This window comes from Bos indicus x Bos taurus, chromosome 27 (assembly GCF_003369695.1).
Source record: "Bos indicus x Bos taurus breed Angus x Brahman F1 hybrid chromosome 27, Bos_hybrid_MaternalHap_v2.0, whole genome shotgun sequence".
NCBI lineage: Eukaryota > Metazoa > Chordata > Mammalia > Artiodactyla > Bovidae > Bos > Bos indicus x Bos taurus.
This window is the reverse complement of record NC_040102.1, coordinates 26,502,288-26,512,364: the sequence shown is the minus strand read 5'-3', so window position 1 is coordinate 26,512,364 and position 10,077 is coordinate 26,502,288. Positions and strand designations below refer to the sequence as shown.

General features: G+C 42.9%; 1 protein-coding gene across 2 annotated transcripts in view; it reads left to right on the top strand.

Moving 5' to 3' along the window:
- Nucleotides 1-2,783: 2,783 nt before the first annotated feature.
- The window catches only part of TEX15 (testis expressed 15, meiosis and synapsis associated), an 81,686-nt gene continuing 74,392 nt past the window's right edge, over nucleotides 2,784-10,077 (top strand). The window contains exon 1 of one of the 2 annotated variants that reach the window (XM_027530059.1): nucleotides 2,784-2,936. The gene's annotated coding sequence lies outside the window, so the exon portion shown is untranslated. Of the gene's footprint in view, nucleotides 2,937-6,183; nucleotides 6,448-10,077 lie in introns of those variants that run through there. The other variant, XM_027530060.1, reaches the window with a different exon arrangement.

Here is a 10,077-nt window from a genome sequence, read left to right as displayed (position 1 = left end):
TATTCAGGACTGATTTCCTTTAGGATGGATTGGTTGGATCTCCTTGCAGTCCAAGAAACTCTCAAGTCTTCTCCAATACCACAGTTCAAAAGTATCAATTCTTCTGCACTCAGCTTTCTTTATAGTCCAACTCTCACATCCATACATGACTACTGGAAAAACCATAGTTTTGACTAGACGGACCTTTGTTGGCAAAATAATGTCTCTGCTTTTTAATATGTTGTCTAGGTTGGTGATAGCTTTTCTTCCAAGGAGCAAGTGTCTTTTAATTTCATGGCTGCAACCACCATCTGCGGTGATTTTGGAGCCCCCCAAAATAAAGTCTCTCACTGTTTCCATTGTTTCCCAATCTATTTGCCATGAAGTGATGGGACGGGATGCCATGATCTTAGTTTTCTGAATGTTGAGTTTTAAGCCAAGTTTTTCATTCTCCTCTTTCACTTTCATCAAGAGGCTCTTTAGTTCTTCTTCACTTTCTGCCATAAGAGTGGTGTCACCTGCATATCTGAGGTTATTGATATTTCTTTCTGCAATCTTGATTCCAGCTTGTGCTTCACCCAGCCTGGCATTTCTCACGATGTACTCTGCATATAAGTTAAATAAGCAGGGTGACAATATACAGCCTGATGTACTCCAAGGGTCCTTACCTTGTCTTGAAGATCCTGGACAAGCCCCCAAGATGATAGCTTATGGTGAATGGTGAACGGTGCCCCCAGATTCATGGTCTCCAAAGGAGATTTAACACTGGGACCAAAGACAGTCTCAGTCACTCAGAACTTTGTGTCCACTTTATTTAAAGTGAAAGTGACAGAAAAAGCTTCTGACATAGACATCAGAAGGGTGCAGGAGAGTACCCGCCTCACTAGTTGAAGCAGGGCCTTATATACTTCTCAACTAGCTGCTGAGAATAGATAAAAAATACCTCAAGGTTGTGAGAATTTTGCCCAGACCCCTTCCCGGTAACATACATCCTGGGATGACATCAGCATGAGAATAGCCAGAAGGAACAGCTTAATCCAGAGCTCAAGGCTGTGGAAGTTTTCCCTAGGCCTTCTCCAGTAATGTTCATCCAAAGCTCAAAAAAGACACGTCCTTGAACAAGAGATACTGCTGCCTACAAGCCCTACTTATCTAAGGCAAAAGAATGTGAAGAAGAAAGAATGTTCACCTCCTCCTTAAAGGGGACTTAGGCTTGGATTCCTTATCAACCTGCCGAGGTTAACTCTCTCAGCATCATTTGGGTTCCCTGTTCCAAAATGAATAGAGAAGGATGGTGCAGGCCTGCGAATGGAAAGTTAAGTTTAAGTGACTGGACTGGAGTAGCTAGATTCTATGATCTAGATAATCCTTAAATCTGGCTATAATAGGCCATGCTATAATTAACGCAAGAAGTCTTTAAAATCTTGTCATTTTCATCCCTCAAACTTGTTGTGAAGTGTTTGCTACCTCCAAGCACAAGCTTCAGCTAAGGCAGTTGGTCTTTAGCTGTCTAACAAACACTGTTTTTCAAAAACTTTTTGAATTACAGTCATCAAAAATGTACCAGAATGGCTCCTTCTGCGGATGCCTGGAAACTTTTTTTCACAGTGCCCACTCTACTCAGTTTTGTGGAAGAGAACCCAGGCCCCTAACAGAGTGGAAAGGATGCCAGTAGCAGGCATAGACCATTTAGCCATTTGACAAAATGATCTTTATTCAAGGTCTACTGTGTGCTTCCCTGGTGGCTCAGACTGTAAAGAACCCGCCCGCAATGCGGGAGACCTGGGTTCGATCCCTGGGTTGGGAAGATCCCCTGAAGACGGGCATGGCAACCCACTCCAGTCTTCTTGCTGGGAGAATCCCGTGGCCAGAGGAGCCTGGGGCGGGTGGGAAAGCCGGGGCGGCTACAATCCATAGGGGTCTCAAAGAGTTCAACAGACTAAGCGACTTTCACTTCACTTTCACATGTACAAATAGCGTATGTGGTGAACACTCTTTTCACGTTGGGACACTGAACCCATGCTCAGGATCCAATCGCCCCCTCCCCCCACCCCCATCCTCAGATTCCGCCCCCAAAGGCCGCCGGCTCCTCTGTCTGCGCAGGCTCAGAAGTGACATCTTCGGGGCAGACTCCTCCGCGTGCGTACGTACACGTGTTTGAGGAGCGCCCGCTTCCTTCCTGAAGCTTCTTCGGCTGCAGGTTGGTGGAAGTTCTGTATCGGCTGTATCGCCTCGAAAATTTGGATTCTGAAGAACTGGCCAGGCAAAGGATGCTCAAGGTTTGTGAGGCAAATGTGGCGTTTGCGGAGAGGCAATTTAGAAGCCAGCAAGGTGCCAGGTTGAATTCAAGAGAGAATGTTAAATTATCACGAAGTTCAGCATTTGGACCCAAAGGTGGGGCCTGCGAGGGGAGTGAAAGCCCCGATGCCTAAAGTGAACTTTTAGCTTCTCTTGGGTGACGCTGAGGCAGCGGGAGGGGGAAGCCCCATAGCTCGGACGCGGCCTCGCCCGCGCCGGGAGACCCGCGGTTCTCTGTCGCCCGAAAGCAGTGAAGAGCGCATGGAATCCTGCGGGCCTTCGGAAGGAAGCCACTCGGCGTTCTTTGCGGGCCGCAGGGGCTGAAGTGGGGGATGGGTGGCTGGGGATTGTTTCGGGGGGATGGAGGGCGGCATCCTGGGGGCGGGGCTGGGGCCGCTCTGGTGGGCGTGGCTTCTCCGGGCCCGGCCGCCCCCTCAGGTTCACACGCCGCCCGCGGCTGTGGAGCGCGAAACGCCGAAAGCCGCCGTGGTGACGGCTGCTCTCGAGGCGGCGCCCCGAGGCGCTGAGCCGCCCGGGCCGCTTGGGCCGTCCGCGCGCCGCGTCGCCTCGGGGCAGAGCCCGCGCTCTCCGGACGATGCCCGCCGGCGCTGGCCCTCCGCTGTCTCGCTGCAGGAACGGGTGGACTTGGGGGCGCTCGGGTAGGCGAGGGCGGCTCGGGAGCGGGGCGCGGAGGGCGTTCGGGCACCGGCGAGGGGTGAGCAGCCCCGCCGGGCGGGCGGACCTAAACGCTCCCGGCGATGCGGCCGCCGCGTGTCCCGAGCGATGCGGCCGTTGTAAGGGCTGGGTGGAGTGTTTGCGAGGCTGCTGTGTCGTCGGTAGTTCTTGACTTCTTGATTCAGTTCTCTGAACTTCGTGAAACGCCTAAGATGCGACGGTGGTGTGGGTGCAAAAACGTCTCCCGACTGCCAGGTAGTTAAGTTTGAGCCATTTCCTAAACTCGCGCCCACTTAGATCTTTCAAGGCGGTTTCCATCCTTCCCTTGCTTAGGGTTGAATTTTCTCCATTTGTTTGGAATGCTCAGTATTCCACTTAGTTTCTCAGTATTTATTTGATGTACTTGGCCGCCGTCATGGCTGTGTGGAAAGAAACGACTTAGTAATGATTATTGATGTTACAGAAAATCGGCTGAGGTTGTTGGTAACTGCAAGTTCCCTCAAAATTTCAAAATTGTGGATTCCAAGTGCGATGTGAAGCATCCTAACTGTGAGTGCATTATTCGCTTTTGGGAGCGACAGATGAATATGGGACTGTTTCAAAGTACGAAGTCAGAGTGGCACAAAATTAAAACTTAAGTTTTTGAATTCTCCTTTCGACAGTGTGTCGTGTATGTTTAGAGGGAATAGAAGTAGTACAGGCTTTAAATGTCTTTGAGTTCACATTTAGAAAACTGTTAATTTCTAATTTCGTTTATGAGATATTCTTAAAAAGTTTTAGGCTTCATTCAAAAGATATTGTTGATTGGAAAAGAGGGTACCGTTTTGCCATTTGAGGCCCAAGGGGACTGGAGGAGTGAAGTCAGAATTTAGAAACATTTTCGATACTGGGTCATTGCTCAGTTTCTTAAAAGCTTTCAAGTAAAAGAAAAACAAGTCTGCTTTATTGCCCAGATGCTTAAATAGCCGAACCTTACTGAAACATAAAGATGTCAAAATTTGGAGAGAATGCTCAAGTATCTTGAATACCCATGCACATTTTCTTTTTAAAAAACATATGGAAGAATTCATATGACTAGGGGGAAAAAAATAGGAATTATCTGTAGAGTTCAGTTGTTGAACAATGAGAAAAAAATAGTATAACTTTTGTTTACATTTTCTGGAATTTTTAATAGTGGCTAGTGATAATTTCAATTTTAGTAGAATTTTAGCCGTTTTTTACTTTTATCATTTAATGTTAATGTTTTTACCACTTTGCAGTATATACATATGGAATGTTGTACACCTGAAAGTGATATGTCAATTATAGCTCAATGTATGTCAAGAATATGTAAAAATTACTTTATAGAACCAGTAAAATATAATTATAGTACTTTTGTTAATAAAAAATATTGTTGTACTTTTACTCAACGACAAGTTATATGAGAATCACTTTTTCTGAGTACAACTAGTGTACATGGGCACTTTTAAGTTATAAAATTATGTTTTATTATGCTGAAGGCATGGACATAAGTTTGGGTAAACTCCAGGAGTTGGTGATGGACAGGGAGGCCTAGCGTGCTGCAATTCATGGGGTCAAAGAGTCGGACTCGACTGAACTACTGAACTGAACTGAACTGATCCTGAAGGCTATCATAATGTGGGCTTCCCAGTGGTAAAGAATACACCTGCCAATGCAAGAGACAGGGGTTCTATCCCTTGGTCAGGAAGATACCCAGGAGAAGAAAGTGGCAACCCACTCCATCCCAAGAAAGATGGATGTGGAAGCCTGGCGGGCTACAGTCCATGGGGTTGCAAGAGTCGGCCAGGACTTAGGGGCTAAACAACAATAATCATACTGTACTTGGGTTGCAAAATCTTAAGTTTGGGAAAATAGTCACCATTTTCACAGTACTTAATTTTAGAAAACTGGCAATTATGGTTTTTTGGTAAGCATACTACTTTGGTCTGCTTTTCTGTGTTCCTGTTTCCTTTCTCATTTATTTAGAAATATCTGTACTTTATTGATGGAAAAGGCAATGGCACCCCACTCTAGTACTCCTGTCTGGAAAATCCCATGGACAGAGGAGCCTGGTAGGCTGCAGTCCATGGGGTCGCTGAGGGTCGGACACGACTGAGCGTCTTCACTTTCCCTTTTCACTTTCATGCATTGGAGAAGGAAATGGCAACCCACTCCAGTGTTCTTGCCTGGAGAATCCCAGGGACGGGGGAGCCTGGTGGGCTGCCGTCTATGGGGTCGCACAGAGTCGGACACGACTGACGTGACTTAGCAGCAGCAGCAGTACTTTATTGAAGGATGATTTAGAGGGTTTGAAGTACCTGCACTTTTTCTATTGGATCACAAACCGTGATTGTGTTGCAGAGTTGGAATTGCTTTCCCTCTAAATCTTTGTTTGATTCTATTCATATTTTGTTGCTTATACTTATTATTTAAAAAAGTGATTTTTTTGGTCCAACAATTATTTCCAGAGCAGCCGTATTTTATTTGTTGATCTGATGTGTCTATAAGTGATGTTCTTGGGTGGTTGGTTTTTACTTTGTAATGCTTTGGTTTTTAAAATTAGTCAAGTAGTAGAGTTAGATTGTCAGAACTTCTATGGAGATGTCTCTGTTTTACATGGTTAGGAAAAGCGGCACAACAAGTTAAGCGAAGTTTAGGAAATTTTAAACACATGCATAGAGAAAACTCGATTGCTTTAATGAGCAGTTTTGCTGGTAAAGATCGTCCCTGAGGTCTGGTAGCAACTCTGTATGCTTGAAATCTGTAATCCACATAATGCAAAGCCTTTGTAATTACAGCACTTCAACACTAATGATAGCTGCTCCTGAGGGTCTGTCTTTAATTACAACAGCTGAGACTCTGGCAAAGCTCTTGCTATGGCTTTCAGCAGTGCGGCTGTGAATACATATCAACGGTTCAGTCCTTATCAGAACCTAAGTTTCCTTTTTGGATAGCTTTGGTAGTGCTTATTAGACCCTAGGTATACAAAAATTTTTTTTTGATTTTTAAGTGTGTTCAAGAGGTTTACTGTAATTCAACTTGAGAATTTTGAGGACAATAATGCGTGGTGGCTCAGATGGTAAAGAATCTGCCTGCTATGCAGGAGGCCTGGGTTCTATCCCTTGGTTGGGAAGATCCCCTGGAGAAGGGAATGGCAACCCACTCCAATATTCTTGCCTGGAGAATCCCACAGACGGAGGAGCCTGGCCGCCTATGTGGGCAAGTCCATGTGGTCGCAAAGAGTCAGACTTGGCTGAGTGACTAACACACTTTGAATATAATAGAGAAAATCACTGGTTTGAGGGTCTAGCTTCCGGATAGAAATCGCAAACCTCCCAGGTGAGCACGTACTCCCCAAGTGGGGGAAACACTTTACTTTTGCTGATGAGGATGAAGTGGCATTTCCTTTACAGTTTTTTAAGCATAAGCTTATTAGTGCTGGTATATTTACAGGTTGAACAGCAAAACTGCGAAGTGTGGGGGTAATGAAAATGGGTAAGTGGCATTTTTTATATTAAATCAGCAGGTACCATTGTAATTGTCTCATTTAAAAGTTTTAAACTTGGGATACACGGACTTCAGATACTGGATGCTTGGGGCTAGTGCACTGGGACGACCCAGAGGGATGGTATGGGGAGGGAGGAGGGAGGAGGGTTTAGGATGGGGAACACATGTATACCTGTGGCGGATTCATTTTTATATTTGGCAAAACTAATACAATTATGTAAAGTTTAAAAATAAAATTAAAATAAATAAATAAATAAAAGTTTTAAACTTGGGATACACGGACTTCATTGAGTACAGAAGTTCCTAATTCTTTGCCAAAAAAAGAGTGAATTGTGTTCATTTTTTGGTGGAGAAGATATATAGCTTAATAGACTTTCTAAAGAGTGTGAGACTCCCTCCTCCCAAAATAAATTTAGCAGTGAACTTGAGAGAGGGTATTTTCAGGACACATTTTCAGTTTTATAAACTGAAATAGCTAGTTAGTAGCAGAGCAGGAACCTCAAGCCTAGGCTTTTAACCGCCAATCCTTTGTTTTTCCCATTAATCCACATTTATTGCACCTTCTGTGGCCTCTTGTTTTGATAAGGGTGTTCTGTACTCTGACTTACAAGTAAAGCCTTGTTTAGAGAGATCTTTAAAGCTCACATAAGCATTTTAATGCTTGATCTTAACAGAAACTATGAGCAAAAAATGAATGATCATTCGTAAAGGAAGATACGAACAAACACTTGCTAATATAGATGAAAACATTACCACTCCTTGTGCCATTAATAATTGAACAAGTCCAAAAGGGACAAAGCTTTTGTAAAGTCAGATTCTTTGTTAGTAGAATTACATATTGTAGTGGTGGTCAGGGAAGTCTGGAAGCCCTTTTGACCTTGAAATGACAATCTTATTTAAAGTTTATACATCCCTTGGATTCTGTGGGGTGTGTTTGTATGGTATCATATTTTGCCAGGGAATAGGAAGTAACTTCAATTAACACATTTTAAACATTCCACAAATCCATCTATCTGTTTCTAGAAGACCCAAATTTTGTGTTTGCAGGCATCTTTCAAGCCCCATCCAGTCAATTAAACTAAGTATTTTAGTTTCTTCAAATACTTTGTGCCTATCTATCTGAGGCATTTAGCTCCTAAAAATTCTTGTTCTTTCTTAAGGCTAAAAAGAGCATAGGGCTTCACAGGTTGATAAATAATGTAACTAGATGAAAAAGGATGGAGGAATGTTAGATGTTTAATATTAAACTGTAAGGATTAAAAAATTAAACTTCTTTATGTGATTTAAATATACACCAGTAATAGCCAGCACTTACAGAGCACTTTCGGAGAAGGCAGTGGCACCCCACTCCAGTACTCCTGCCTGGAAAATCCCATGGACGGAGGAGCCTGGTGGGCTGCAGTCCATGGGGTCGCTGAGGGTCGGACACGACTGAGCGACTTCACTTTCACTTTTCACTTTCATGCATTGGAGAAGGAAATGGTCACCCACTCCAGTGTTCTTGCCTGGAGAATCCCAGGGATGGGGAAGCCTGGTGGGCTGCCGTCTATGGGGTCACACAGAGTCGGACATGACTGAAGTGACTTAGCAGCAGCATAGAGCACTTTACTATAAAGCAATCATTTTTCTGTGTTGCATATGTTAATTCAGTTAACCAGTACAATAGGAGAGTGTTGATTAACTGGATTAACTTACTGAGTATTTTTTAGTAATTTTTATTTACATATTTTTGTCTGTGCTGGGTCTGTGTTGCCACATGGGCTTTTTTCCCTCCAGCTGGGGCTGGTGGAGGCTACTCTCCAGTTGCGGCATGTGGGCTTCTCGTTGGAGTGGCTTCTCCTGTGTAGCACTGACTCTAGGTCTGAGGGCTCAGTAAGTAGTTCGGGCCCCCGGGCTCTGAAGCACAGTAATCCTAGCACATGGGCTTAGTCGCTCCATGGCCCGTGGGATCTTCCCTGATCAGAGATGAAACCTGTGTCTCCTGTATTGGCAAACAGATTCTTTACCACTGAGTCACCAGGGCAGCCCCTGAATAGATACTAATTTTCCTATTTTTATATATGAAGAAGCTCAGGCACAGAGAGCTTTAGGTTAAGTGGTCCAAAGTTGCGCAGTTAGGAAGAGGCAGAACAGGATTTTGAACCAGGTGATCTGGCTTTACCAAACTGCTGCTAAAAATATATTTATTGCTGATCTAGGGCATAAGTTAAATAATAATCTCGTTAAAACAATCTGTAGGAACTATTTATGCTAATTTTTTTAAAGAATTATTTGCTACAACTTTGCTGAGTCTGAAGAAAAGCTAATAGCACATGATTCTGTTTTGGTCACTGTGGTATTTATGGACTATCCAAAAGTGGGACTGAAAGTCTAGCAAAAGGATAACATCACAGAAGTCAAGAAAGCTGATCCAAGTTCACTTCACTTCTCTGCCTGAGGTGCTACGACTTGCATTCTAGTTCCTTTTTTCTGGGAACTGGATAATATGCGAGGTTTGCCTACAGGTTTCTTTGAAGCCTTTTAAGTTTCTAGTTTGTCTGTGTCTATGTCTGTCTCCCCTCTCCTCACTGGTAACTACTTGTTTGTTCTTTTTATATTAAAATCTGTTCTGATGTTAGTAAGGATGCACATTTTATTAGTTTGTTGCTAATGTGAAAGAATATTGGATAATTGCTGGTTCTCAAATTTAAACATGGGAAAAAGATTAATTTTTAAATGAATGGTTTGCCTCTTTCATGAGAACGATGGATAATTAAATAAATTCATTTAGAAGTTGTAATTGTGTATTAGTGTTTTCTGGACATGACTCCATTACAAATATACATAGTTTAGTATTAACTATTAAAAAAATTTTTTTTACCTTATGTTTTACTTTTACATTCAGTGGACCATATTAGGTGAATATGATTGGTGGCTGTATTTTCCATACCAAGATGTGTAGAAAATTAAATTACTGTTGAATTCTTTGGACCAATAAAGAAAGATAGCTTACTATTCTTAAACAAGAGGAACATCTTGAATAGCAAGAATGATTCAGTGCACAGTTCATTGATCTTAGAGGGCAGTCTGAAGAATCTCTTGGTTTTTAACTAGAAAACAGGCCAGTGCAGGAAGAAAAGTTGATTCAGCATTGGTTCAGTTCTAGTTAGATACTTACCAAGGGATGCCTCATATCTAGGTATCTTTTCTACATAAATAAAAATGAATTGTGTGGGGATCTTCCCAGGTGGTCCAGTGGTTAAGACTCTGCCTTCCAATGCAGGATACTCGGGTTCAATCCCTGGTCAGGGAACTGAGATCCCACGTGTCACCAGGGCAACTAAGCCCACGTGCCACAGCCGAGCTCCGATGCAGCCAAATAAATGAATATTAAACAAAAAGAATTGTGTGGATTTTGGAGCTGACCAATTTTAGAGATTATTTTGTTGTTAGAGAAAGTAACTGATAATCTTTCTACCAGGATTATAGGATGCTTTTATTGTTATTTCTCTTCCAAGGTGTTTTTTTTTTTTTTAGCCTCTTGGAAATTGTATGTCATTATCATTAGTCATCTGATTATTACTTCGTATTTCCCTAACGTCTTTTAAAAAGTCTCATAGCCACAATAGATTACCTACT